We start from the raw sequence: 14,042 nt of genomic DNA, 5'->3' as shown, positions 1-14,042 counted from the left end.
TACAGGAAATCTACTATCGCTGCAAATCTGAAATTATTCCACAATAAAAAGTCTATTTCAAAATGAATTATGTAATAAGTTCCTTTAAAAGTTATAGAATTATCTACAATATGACCTAGCAATTCCACTCCCAGTATATACCTAAGAGAACTGAAAACATATGTCCACAAATAAGTTGCATATGAATGTTCATAGCATTATTCATAATAGCCAAAAGATTAAAAAAAACACCCAAAATATCCATCAACAAATGGACAGATAAAATGTAGCATATCTATACAATGGAATATTTGGCCACGGAAAGGAGTGAAGTACTAATACCAGCTACAACGTGGCTGGACCTTTAAAACATAAGTGGAAAAAGAAAGACACAAGAAGACCACATACTGTATGATACCATTTATATGAAATGTCAAGAACATGCAAATATTTCCACAAAGACAGCAGGTGATTAGTGGTCACTAAGAGGTGAACGGAATGGGATGTGACTACTAATGGGTATGGCGTTTCTTTCTGAACGCCATTTCATGAAAATGTTCTGGAATTAGACATCAGAATTGCACAACCTTTTTAATATCTTAAAACCACTTAATTGCACAGTTTAAAATGGTAAGTTTCAGCTATGTGAATATCTATCTCAAATTTAAAAAAAATTTTTTTTAATGATTTATTTTTGAGAGACAGAGCACGAGTGGGGGAGGAGCAGAGAGAGAGGGAGACAGAGTCCGATGCGGGGCTTGAACTCAAGAACCATGAAATCATGACCTGAGCCGAAGTCGGATGCTTAACCTACTGAGCCACCCAGGCACCCCGCTATATAAAATACTTTAAAAGTGAACTTAAAAGTAAAGACACAGGGGTGCTTGGGTGGCTCAGTTAAGCCTCTGACTCTTGGTTTCAGCTCAGGTCATGATCTCACGGTCATGAGATCAAGCCCTGGGGCGGGCTCCATGCTGAGCATGGGGCCTGCTTGAGATTCCTGCCCCCCTTCCCCAGATAAAAACAAAAACAAAAACAAAAATAAAATAAGAGAGGGGCACCTGGGTGGCTCAGTCGGTTAAGCGCCAACGTCAGCTCAGGTCATGATCTCGCAGTTTGTGGGTTTGAGACCCGCATTGGACTCTGTGCTGACAGCTTGGAGCCTGGAGCCTGCTTTGGATGCTGTGCCTCTCTCTCTCTCTCTCTGCCCCTCCCCAATTCATGCTCTGTCTCTGTCTCTCAAAAATGAATAAAAGTTAAAAAAACTTTTTAAAAAAATAAAAAATGAGATACAACAAAATTAAACATTTTATTGATTTCATGAAGTACATTTTTTAAAAATTTTATCTATCTATCTATAAGTTTACATCGAAGTTAGTTAGCATGTAGTGCGCAATAATGATTTCAGGAGTAGATTCCAGTGCATCCCCTGTGTGTAACAGCCAGTGCTCATCCCAACAATTGTCTTCCTTAATGCCCCTTACCCATTTAGCCCATCCCCCCACCCACAACCCTTCCAGCAACCCTGTTTGTTCTCTGTATTTAAGAGTCTCCTATGTTTTGTCGCCCTCCCTGTTTTTATATTATTTTTGCTTCCCTTCCCTTATGTTCATCTGTTTTGTATCTTAAATTCCACACGAGTGTAGTCATATATTTGTCTTTCTCTAATTTCACTTAGCATAATACCCTCCAGTTCATCCTACGTAGTTGCAAACGCGAAGTACATTCTTAAATGAAACTGGTTTTAAAGAAAAAACAAAAAAAACCCCTCCAAGTGTATGGCCACTGCCTCAATTTGTGCCAAAATATAGGCTGTTTTACCTGCCAGCACTGCAAGTGTCAACAGTATGAAAGACAAAGAGTATCTTAGTATTATTATGAAAATAGGTTTTGACTTCATAAACCCCAGTGGTACCACGCACCACATTGAGAACTGCTGCTTTAAAGTATATCCCAGCTCTACACTTCACCCTCATACGCCAATTATTGTTTTACTGAGGTGGCAAAAGACACATATTTATTCATTCTTTCAAAACACAGCCTTTCCATATACAGTACTTTGTTCACCCAAAAAATTTTCTTTACTGCTCTATTTTAATATACTGCACAGTAGCTTTTTAATTTGCTGCATACATTCAGTCCAATAGAACTAAAGAGGAGCTAATAGATTATTTGTTTCACAACATTCTTCTTGGTGATTATACATTACAGGTAAAGTTGAATTAGCTATCTCAAGGAAATCCCAATTAACATGATGTTATTACCTTACAGGCAACACATGTCTAAATAAACCCCCAAATTTAACATTAAACGTATGGGTCACAGATATCCTTACTGAAATTACTCAAGATGACAAATATGACAGCAACAATTCTAAGTAATATGCCTCATAAGTGATTAGATCTTAGTAAATACAAGCATGACAATCCTTGATACTATGACATCAGCTTAGCTGAGGACTTCATCACTTCATCTCAAGATTTCTCTAACCAGTATCTATGTCTTCAACTGCTGCTCAGAGGAAGAGGTTAGAAGCTTTAACCAGCTTCCTAAAGAGTTTCCATGCATTCAGGTTTTACTTAGAGCTACCTATAAGCAACAGACTGAGGACTAAACTCTGATATTTAGGGACATTTACTACTGAATTGATCTGATATCATGAATGCACCACAGAAATCATATGCCTCATTTTACCCAAATACACCAAAGAATTTTCTGGCCTAACTCATCTTTGTGTATAAATTTCTCCATTCTTAAACTTTCTTCACTATTTTCTGTATCTAACCAAATCTTTCAATGTTCAGCAAGAATTATTTCCTATGTAAGATCATTCCTGTCTATCCTTGTTCAAAATGATCCTTCAAATCCTCTGAACAAGACTGACCCCCCCCCCCCCACCTCCACACAGGCCCCTCACATCCTCTGAATACAAGTTACACAGGAAAACTAATTCAGAGAGTAATAAAGCTGGATTAGAATTTACCTGGTCCATCTTTCTTTCTTTCTTTTTTTTTTTTTTTAACATTTATTTTTGAGACAGAGAGAGACAGAGCATGAATGGGGGGAGAGCCAGAGAGAAAGGGAGACACACAATCCGAAGCAGGTTCTAGGCTCTGAGCGGTCAGCACAGAGCCTGATGCGGGGCTCGAACTCACAGAGTGCGAGATCATGACCTGAGCCGAAGTTGGACGCTTAACCGACTGAGCCACCCAGGCGCCCCTCTTTCTTATTTTATATGCGAAGGACCAACAGCCACCAAAATAAGTAGGCTGAATTTAATTACTAACAAACTAAGACCAGAATTCAAGGTCAGTAACAACTCAATCTCACATTGTTGTTTTTTTCTTAATCATGTTAATATATTGGATCACTCTCAGGGTATCTGGCTGGCTAAGTCGGTGGAGCATAGGACTTTTGATCTCCAGGTTGTAAATTTGAGCCCCATGTTGGGTGTAAAGATTTTTTTTAAGACTTTATGATTTTTTTATGTCATCTCTACACCCAACGTGGGGCTTGAACTCACAATCACGAAATCAAGAGTCACAAGTTCCACCAAGTCAGCCAAGCACCCCTAGAGATTACTTAAAAATAAAACCTTTAAAGGACTCTGGCAATGAGTTACAACTGTGCATCCTTAATTATTCTTTTAGGTATCTTTCCTGCTCAAGACTTCAAGCAATTGAAAGGCACCACCACCACTATTATTATATATTGTACTGTCTCCTTTAATCTTTAACACAGATCCTTGCATGTATTAAGGCATTAATGTTTAACACAGATCCTTGTATGTATTAAGACAGTAATAGTTACTGATTTAAGGTACTATATACTCTGTCACCAGAGGAAATATTCTTACCAAATTTATTAGTTCTCTATCAAAAAGCATTTCACTACACAACATATAAACTACCCTATATTAACAAAAATATCTTTGGAAAGATTTACACTTTTCCTCTAATAGCTAATTCATGGCGTTAGTCTTTAATCCTTTTCCATAAAACAATGTTATTTTTTTCTGTGCGTTGCTTCTACTGATGGTGTCAAATGCCTAAAAAGTGCTAAGTGACGATGTGATAAGGTTCTTTACATCTTATATTTTAGCCAGAAACAATATAAAAACAATTCATGATAAAATTCTGATTTACCAGTGTTTTGCTCCATCATTACCCAAAAATGTTTTCTTAAAAAAAAATGATAATAATGCCTCTCTCTAAATCTGTTCACTTTTTGCTACTTTTCAGTGAAAAACAAGTAGGCGAAACAAAAAGCCCCAAAACACACTGTACTCTTCTAACAGGCCCATTGTTTAATTGTGACACGACTTAAAAACAAACAATTCCTCAATTGTCTACTGAAGGAGACCAGGGGAAGCTAAATATATGACAGAAATGAAAAAAAGGAGTGGTGTCTGGAACTAGTCAGTCTTAACTAGCAAAAATCGTTAATTTTTTTATAATCTAACTTGGATCAACTATGGTACTTAATGTACAAACCATACACTACTAAAAAATGATTTGAAAAGCACAACTTGCTTTATATTTTTTACTTACATTTTATATAAATAACAAATGAATCTTAAGTTTTCAGTACCTTAAAAATAAAATCTAACACTATTTTTTTTTTAATTTTTTTTTTCAACGTTTTCTATTTATTTTTGGGACAGAGAGAGACAGAGCATGAACGGGGGAGGGGCAGAGAGAGAGGGAGACACAGAATCGGAAACAGGCTCCAGGCTCCGAGCCATCAGCCCAGAGCCTGACGCGGGGCTCGAACTCAGCCCAGAGCCTGACGTGGGGCTCGAACTCACGGACCGCGAGATCGCCGCTCAACCGACTGCGCCACCCAGGCGCCCCGAAATCTAACACTATTTGATAGACTTCTAGCAATCTCTCAATAAGCTATAAGAGCTCCCAAAACACTGGCCTCTCCTCCCTTCCCACCTCACAAAAGCTTCAAAAGCTTTTGAGAGAGAAAGTATCGATTAAAAATATCACTAATCACCTCAAATGTACAACACACGCTATGGAAGGCAAGTTCACAAATTAAAAGGAAAGGAGTGTTTTTATTTGGTGGCAATGGCCATAACATCAGGTCTGTTAGTAGCAAAGCCAGAAAGGAAAAGGAAAGTGGGGAAGAGATACAGAAGACAACTGGGGCACTGGAAAAGAATAAAGAAGTGTAAAGAAACTCTGATTCAAACTCAAATAAATGAAGGAGTGGATAATATATCAAATCTATAAAAATGTAAGGATAGGCTAGTTAAGATGAAAAGGATGTTTCCATAGAGCCCAAAGCAAAGTGAAACCAAGAACAAAGAGTAAGCAAGTTACCAATCCATTTATTCTTGAAGGATTTTTGACTAACCCTTGGAGACCTTAAATTTCCACTTTGATGGCTGTCACAGGGGACAGGTGATAAAGCCAAGTCTGCCTGAATTGAAAAATCTAATAGCAGCCCCTTCCACACAAGACCAGGACCTAAAAAGTATAACCTGTTCAAGAGTAAATCAGGAATGAATCCCTCTGGGCCAAACGGAACAAGAAAACCTTCAGTATTTTGAGTCCAGTGATACTGTGGAGTGGGGGCTGGGGGTGAGGATCTCTGAGAAATCCTAACAACAAAATGTACGTTTTTTGGTATGAATTCATCCCACCTCTGAGGTCCCCCAAATTCCCAAATAGGTTTAACTGAATATGGTCATGCTAGTGAATGGTAAAATCAAACGACAAGAACTTTAGATCTTTTTGGGTACTACTCAGATCTCAAATAATACCCAAAGATAAAATTCTAAGGAAAAGGAACATCTCATAGTGAAAATTCAGAAAATGAAACAAAGCACCATGACAGAACTAGCCAAAACAGACTGGTGAAATAGATGTAGAATGATTTGACACAGAATATGTATTAGAAGTTTGAAAAAAAGCAAATATGAAAAACCACCATACAAAACTTTTGGAAAGGGGCACCTGAATGATTCAGTCAGTTAAGTGTCCAACTTTGGCTCAGGCCATGAACTCATGATTCGGGAGTTCGAGTCCTTCAACAGGCACTGTCGGTGCAGAGCCTGCTTGGGATTCTCTCTCCCCCCCCCCCCCCCGCCCTTCCCCGTTCACCCCCCCCATTCTGTTTCTCTCAACCTCAAATTTAAAAACTTAAAAAAAAAACCATAATACCTGAATATTTGAATTTGACATTTGAAGTAAAAAAGAGTGCAGACTTAGTGGAAGGAAGAATTAGTGAACTGGGTGAGGTAGGTCTCTTTAGAAAGTAACTAGAATGCTGCATAGACACAAAGAGAAAATATGAAAGAAAAGTAAGATGAGTAGGTTGGATGACCTAAGATATAACTATTTGGAGTTTCAGAAGAAAGGACATAATGAATGAAGGAATGGTTTACCAGATAAATTAGTAGCTGAGAAATTTCTAGAAGTGATGAAGGACACAAAATCCGTAAGATGAAGAAACTTAATAAATCAAAAGCAGGATAAAAGTAATTTACACATACCAAAGTAAAGACACATCAGAGTGAAATTAAGATCAAAGAGCAAAGAGTTCCAAAAATCAGCCAAAGGAGAAAAAAGGGCAATTGGACTTTAGCTTACTTCCTGATACCAACAATAGCCAAAAAACATTGGAACATTCTCAATGTCCAGAGAGAAGGTGCCAACGTACTTCAGATTCAACAAAACTCTTTTAAGAATGAGGACAAAATAAAAATAATTTGAGACAAAGAAAATTTTCAAAAGATTAGAATTCCACTATTCTCTTAACCAAAATCAGTCAAGTTGGAAATCAAGAACAAAAAGAAAACCAGAAAAATATACCTTAAGTTTTGGAAATTTTAAAACATCTCTAAAAACTTACGGTTAAGAAAAGATATAATGGAAATCAGAAAACACTTAGAACTGAATGAGAGTGACAAAGCTATGTACCAAAATTTAGAGGACTGGATAAACAAAATGTGGTATATACCTAGTGTAGAGTATGTTCATCTATAAAAAAGAAGTGAAATTTGATATGTACTCTAATGAGCATCAACTTTGAAAACATTAAGTAGAATGAGCCAGACACAAAAGGCCAAATAGTGTATAATTTCACTTCCATGAGGCATCTGGAGTAGTCAAATTCATAGACAGAAAGAATAGAGATCACCAGGGCCTGACGGTAGAGTGAAATAAGCACTTCTTGTTTAATGGGTACAGAGTTTCTGTCTGGGATAAGAAAAGTTTTGAAAATGTTAAGTTTTATGTTATGTATATTTTACCACACACACACACACACACACACACACACTTGCCGAATGTGATTAAAGCACTTAAGGACACTTAGAGTTCTGAAGTTTTACTTTATAAACACTCATAGGAATTAAAAGGAGTTCTACTGGTAGTTAGCAGAGATCACAGATAACCAGTATTTTGCAATGGGCCAGCAAGTCCTCATAACTCTTGAATGTCCCACCGTGCAATGGTTTAGTTATATATAAAAATAAATACGTATATGTGTGTGTGTGTGTGTGTGTGTGTGTGTGTGTATATATATATATATATATACGAACCTAGAGCATAGTTCTCTTTTACATATAAAATATATTTTTTAAGAAATTTTTTTAACGTTTATTCATTTTAGACAGAGAGAGACAGAACCTGAGCAGGGGAGGGGCAGAGAGAGAGAGGGATACACAGAATTGGAAGCAGGCTCTAGGCTCTGAGCTGTCAGCACAGAGCCCGATGTGAGGCTCGTACCCACAAACCAAGTCAGATGCTTAAACTGACTGAGCCACCCAGGTGCCCCTAAAATATATTTTTTACAGTTTTAACTCTCACTGAATTTTCCAGCCATGCAACCACTATGAAACCAAGAGGACCTTGACCTTCATTTTGCTCAGTTCACTTTTACTGAGATGTTTATTCACCATCTGTAATATCATATCACTTAAAGCAACATGCTCATGCTGGATGAGTAATCAATGGCAGTACATCTACATGAGATTGCATTAGGTCAAGCCTATGAACAGATAGATACAGGTGCTTCATACTGATTTTTTGAGTAGTTGTGATCAAGTATTTACAAATGTGTATTATAGTTTTCCTTTTATTTCTTATAATGAATATAATAAACAAATATAAAAAAATATAAATATACATTAATATATATAAATAATGGGTTGCATTACCTGTAACAGCAAAAGACTGGAAGCATCTCAAATAGTAATAAATAGGAGACTGGTTTAATTAGCTATATGTATCTCCCACTAAAGTATTATATGTGAAAATGAATGAGAAAATCACTCTATCATGGAGTGATCTCAGGGTACGCTACTAATGAAAATCAAAGATGGGAGAAAAATAGAAGTATCATATGCTACCATTTATCTAAGGGGAAAGAAAAGGCACGTCAACACATAGACATGCACATATGCACTAACACATGCTTATTATCTTTTTCATTGAAGGATAAACCTTCGATTGGTTACTGTGGGGGGGAGGAAGGGAACAAAATGGGGAGGGGGGGACTGGGGCACCTGGGTGGCTCAGTCAGTTAAGCGCAGATTCTTGATTTTGCCTTGGGTCATGATCTCACAGTTGACAGCACAGAACCTGGTTGGGATTCTCTCTCTCTCTCCCCCTCAATAAATTACCAACAAAAGTAGAATGAATACCACTACTTGAAATAAATAAGATACCACAGAGACCCAATCTAATAATCCATTGGCTGCTAAAAATGTCCTCACATTTTTCACTTCACAGACAATACATGAAACTTATTTAGCTTTACTATTAAGTGAAACAAAGACCACTGTACAAAATTAAATGCAATTTGGCAGAGGTTAAAAATTCCCATTTTCTTCTGTTATTACATCTTTCGGGGTTACAACATCTACAATGGGAACTTCATTATGTGTTACACATTTAGCAAATACTCATTAACCAGGTTATGACACTGCTTCTATTATGAGCTATTATGATGTATCATATTTCCTCTACCAAACTCCCTTTGTGAGAAGGTACTAATTTTATCTCTCTCTTTACTCCCCAACAGCACCTGGCAAAGTGTTATATACGTATACGTCAACATCATAGAATACCAAAATGTGTTTTTCACCTACATAAACAATGTTAGCCAGTTTAGGCAAGTAAACTACTGCAACTAATCAAGTTGACTACTGAAAGACAATTCACTTATCTCTCTAGTCCTTCAATTCAATTACCTATAAAATGTATTAATACCTGAATTACTATTTTTGAAGTGACTGGGGACAGGAGACTGCAGGGTGTGAAAAATGCTTTGAAAATGTTTTTATCTGGGTTTATTACCATTTAGTTCTTTTCCTCCAATGGTTTTGCTATGGTAGAAGAAACAAGTGTTATTAATTGCAACTAAAAAGATTGTCTACAAAATGCCAACAAAACTATGATAAATTATTAAGGTAAACACAAATTTTGCCAAGATAAAGAGGAATATACAAAACTCAACTGCATTTCCCAAAGTGAAATGGGAAAGGGAAAAGATACCATTTATAACATAATAAAAAAATACCAAGTTCCTAGAACAGAAGTTCCCAAATCTTCTCAACTCACGGTGCCCTTGTTATTCCCAGTAATTATTCAACAATGACAAAAGAAATTCCAAATGGTTTCATTTATTTAGTAGTTAGGTCCAAACAACTTTGGGAAACATGCACCTGATGGGCACTGCACAACTCAAGACCTCAGACACTGCCCACACTCATTTCCTGCTCCATGCTGATCTTTGTACTTTTAATCTCAGCAATTGCTTCATAAAGACAGACATTATCAAATGTATCACAACTTAATGTTGAAACTGTGAACTCCCAAGAGCTCAAAGTCCACACAGTGCTCAACAGATGTCAATCACCGATACCCTCTAATATTTAAAATCCCATGGTGACTCTGAGCTCAGTGGGATATCAGTTTGGGAACCATGTAATTAGAACGTTTACACAGAGGGGAAATATACTCAAAGATATTAAGTAGAACTAATAAATGGAGAGAGATACTAATGTTTACGAATTTTAACACTCAAAACTGTACAGATGCCAAATTTCCTCAAATTAATCTACAGATTCAAAGTAATCTTAATCAGGGGTACCTGGATGACTCAGTCAGTTGAACGTCTGACTCTTGATTTCAGCTCAGGTTGTGATCCCAGGGTTGTGGGATTGAGCCCTGTGTGGGGCTCCATGCTGAATGGGATATTCATTCATTCATTCATTCATTCTCTCTCTCCCCTGCTTATGCACTCACTCTAAAATAAATTAAAAACAAAACAAAAAATACCAAAGTAATCTTAATCAAAATCCCAAATGGGTTTTATGAAAAACTAGACAGCTAATTCTAAAATCTATACGGAAGAACAAAGGCTCAGGAGTAGCAAAGACACTCCCAAAATAGAATCATGTGGAGAGACTTGCCCTGCTATGAACATTTTTTATCTAAGAAATTGGATCCTGTACCAGATACCACACCACTTATGCATCTTTTCCAATCCTTTTAGCCTCACCTGTCTCTTATTCAAGCTGCTACTCCAGCAACCAGCTCTATGCTGGATGTGGCCATTTTTTATTTTTCTATAATTTTTAAAATTTTATTTATTTTTTAAAATTTACATCCAAATTAGTTAGCATATAGTGCAACAATGATTTCAGGAGTAGGTTCCTTAGTGCCCCTTACCCATTTAGCCCATCCCCCCTCCCACAATCCCTCCAGTAACCCTCAGTTTGTTCTCCATATTTATGAGTCTCTTCTGTTTTGTCCCCCTCCCTGTTTTTGTATTATTTTTTTCCCTTCCCTTATGTTCATCTGTTTTGTCTCTTAAAGTCCTCATATGAGTGAAGTCATAGGATTTTTGTCTTTCTCTAATTTTGCTTCGCATATTACCCTCTAGTTCCATCCGCGTAGTAGCAAATGGCAAGATTTCATTCTTTTTGATTGCCAAGTAATACTTCATTGTATATAAATACCACATCTTCTTTATCCATTCATCCATCAATGGACACTTGGGCTCTTTCCATATTTTGGCTATTGTTGATAGTGCTGCTATAAACATGGGGGTGCATGTGTCCCTTCGAAACAGCACACCTGTATCCCGTGGATAAATGTCTAGTAGTGCAATTGCTGGATTGTAGGGTAGTTCTATTTTTAGGTTTTTGAGGAATGGACGTGGCCATTTTTTAAATGCATACACAACACAACAATGCCTCACTTCATTCCTGAGCTGCGTACATTGCCACCCACCCATGTGCAATCTGGTAGTGCAGGGGTGAACCTATAACTATCCGTGATGAGAAGACATCCCGTCTCATTAGACAGATCCTTTTTCTATCCTGTGTTGGATGATCCTGTGACAAGCTTTCTATAACTTCCTGGAGGACAGTACAATGGGATTGAGCAATCAGTTACACTTCCATATGGGCTACCACTCTACGTATGCTCCACTCCCTCTTTCCCATTATTTCTGCTCCCTGGGATATATTCTTCCTAATAATGAAAAGATACATAAGCCTCCTGCTGCAAGCTCTGCCTTCTGGTGAATCCAGGCAAAGAAAGATCCCTGCCTTATGTCATACCAAATAAAATTTTAGATGGATTAAAGATTTAACGTGAAAGGAAAATTCTCATTATTATTATTATTATTTTAATCTGTATTTTTGAGAGAGAGAGAGAGAGAGACAGCACGAAAAGGGGAGGAGCAGAGAGGGAGACGCAGATTCTAAAGCAGGCTCCAGGCTCTGAGCTGTCAGCACAGAGCCTGATGGAGGGCTTGAACTCACGAAAGCGAGTTCATGACCTGAGCCAAAGTCAGATGCTCAACTGACTGAGCCACCCAGGCGCCCCGTAAAATTCTCATTTTTAGAAAATTATATAGGAGGATACCTTTATGTAGAAGAATACCTTTTATGACTCTAAAGGAAAAGAATGATAAATATGACTACATTCTATACTATAAAAAGACATGCCATAAACCAGGAGATATCTGCAACAGAAGTAAATTGACAAAAATTGTATCCAGAATATAGAAAGAATTCTTATAAAGAAATACGTTCTGTACTTGCACTAGTGGCAGTGGCAGCAGGTGCACCCTTGGCAGGCAAAATGATGCCAGTGAGTTCGTGGACCTATATGTGCCGTGAAAATGCTCCTCTAGCAACTGCATCATCGGCACCAAGGACCACGCATCCATTCACATGAAAGCGGCTGAAGCTGACAAGGTGATGGGCAGGTTCAATGGCCAGTTTAAAACCTACGCTATCTGTGGCGCCATTCATAAGATGGGTGAGAGAAACGACTCCACTCTGGTCAAGGCCGATGGCATCGTTTGAAAGAACTTCTGACTAAAGAAGATCATGGATGTGAGATACTTGTCATGAATAAACAGCACCCCCCAAAAAAAGAAATAAGTAAAAGACAAACAACCCAATAAATAATGGGCAAATGACATGAATGGGCATTTCATGGAAGATGACAAGTGAATAAAATACATGAGAACATGCCCAACCTCATAAAAAATCATGGAAATGTTAAGGCCAGTAGTAGATAAGGAAATGTAAGTTAAGGCCATTAGTAAATAACATTTTACATCTTCTCGATTAAGAAGGCTGACCAAAATCAAATGCTACCAAGATGCAAAGAGAACTTTTATAACTGCTGGCAGGAGTGCAAAGTAGCAAAACTACTTCAGAGAACAATTTGGTATTAGCTTGTAAAGTTGTTTGCCTTTACATTCTGCAACTTAGCAGTTTTATTCCTGGATATAAATCCAAGAAACTCTTGCACATATGCAAATTGTAAGAATATTTATAGTAGTACTGTCATACCAATAAAAGACCAAAAACAACCCTTTATATGCCAGGCCATGTGCTGATAACAAACATTGCAAAATCTTAATGTTTTAACACAAAGAAGGTTTATTTCTAGTGGACACTAAGCTTGAGGAAGTTATTTTTCCTTAAGATAATTTATGGATCTAGGCTGCTGTGATTCTAAAGTTTACTATCTTAACAAGTTGTCACCAAAATGGAAGAGAGAGACTAAGGGAGCATGTGGGCTTTTAACTGTCTCAGTCCACAAGTGACATACCTTAGTCATGGTTCAACAAAACTTGCCACATGCAAGGCAATCCATAAATATCTGTTGAATGAATGCATGAGTACAGAGGAATAAGAGATCATTTTTACCATCTCAAAATGATTTGTGAAAGTGCATGACTTTGACTTGATAAATGACATAAAAGATAGACAGTTTCCACAGATAAAAAATGGGGGAAGGATACTCCAGTACTACCTATAGATCGCAGTGAACAGGCTTCACCTCACAGACTGATTGTGAATGATCCTGAGAGGCTGGCTGCCACATCTTCCTGTAGGCTGTGATTAGAATTTTGAGGCTGCATTCCACTTCTGGGAGGGTATGAAATAAAATAATCCAGCAAAGACAGACAAAAAAAATCTCTCCTTGCTTTAAGAAAAATGTTACTTGGGGCTCCTGGGTGGCTCAGTAGGTTAAATGTCCGACTTCGGCTCAGGTCATGATCTCACGGTTCGTGGGTTCAAGCCCCCTGCCTGGCTCTATGATGACAGCTTGGAGCCTGGAACCTGCTTCACATTCTTTGTCTCCTTCTCTCTCTGCTTCTCCCCTGCTCACACTTTGTCTCTCTCTCTCTCAAAAATAAACATTAAAAAAAAATAATTTTTTAAAATGTTTTTTGGAAAATGATGGAGATATATATAATATATATATTACATATATATTCCTAAGCAGTATCAAATTACATACAGAGGTTTAAAAAACTGAACACTTGGGGCGCCTGGGTGGCGCAGTCGGTTGGGCGTCCGACTTCAGCCAGGTCACGATCTCGCGGTCCGTGAATTCGAGCCCCGCGTCAGGCTCTGGGCTGATGGCTCAGAGCCTGGAGCCTGTTTCCGATTCTGTGTCTCCCTCTCTCTCTGCCCCTCCCCCGTTCATGCTCTGTCTCTCTCTGTCCCAAAAATAAATAAACGTTGAAAAAAAAAAAAAACAAAAAAAACTGAACACTCAAGGGGCACC

The 14,042-nt window shown here is 37.8% G+C and overlaps 1 protein-coding gene and 1 pseudogene across 1 annotated transcript in view; one reads left to right on the top strand and one right to left on the bottom strand.

Annotated features, from left to right (window-relative positions):
• PIGX (phosphatidylinositol glycan anchor biosynthesis class X) overlaps positions 1-14,042 on the bottom strand; it is an 83,342-nt gene that overhangs the window by 3,884 nt on the left and 65,416 nt on the right. The gene's annotated exons all lie outside the window — the stretch shown is intronic.
• On the top strand, positions 6,861-12,331 carry LOC122230357 (annotated as a pseudogene).

Source organism: Panthera leo, chromosome C2 (assembly GCF_018350215.1).
Source record: "Panthera leo isolate Ple1 chromosome C2, P.leo_Ple1_pat1.1, whole genome shotgun sequence".
Taxonomy (NCBI): domain Eukaryota; kingdom Metazoa; phylum Chordata; class Mammalia; order Carnivora; family Felidae; genus Panthera; species Panthera leo.
The sequence above is the reverse complement of the archived record's forward strand: the minus strand, read 5'-3'. Positions and strand labels throughout refer to the sequence as shown.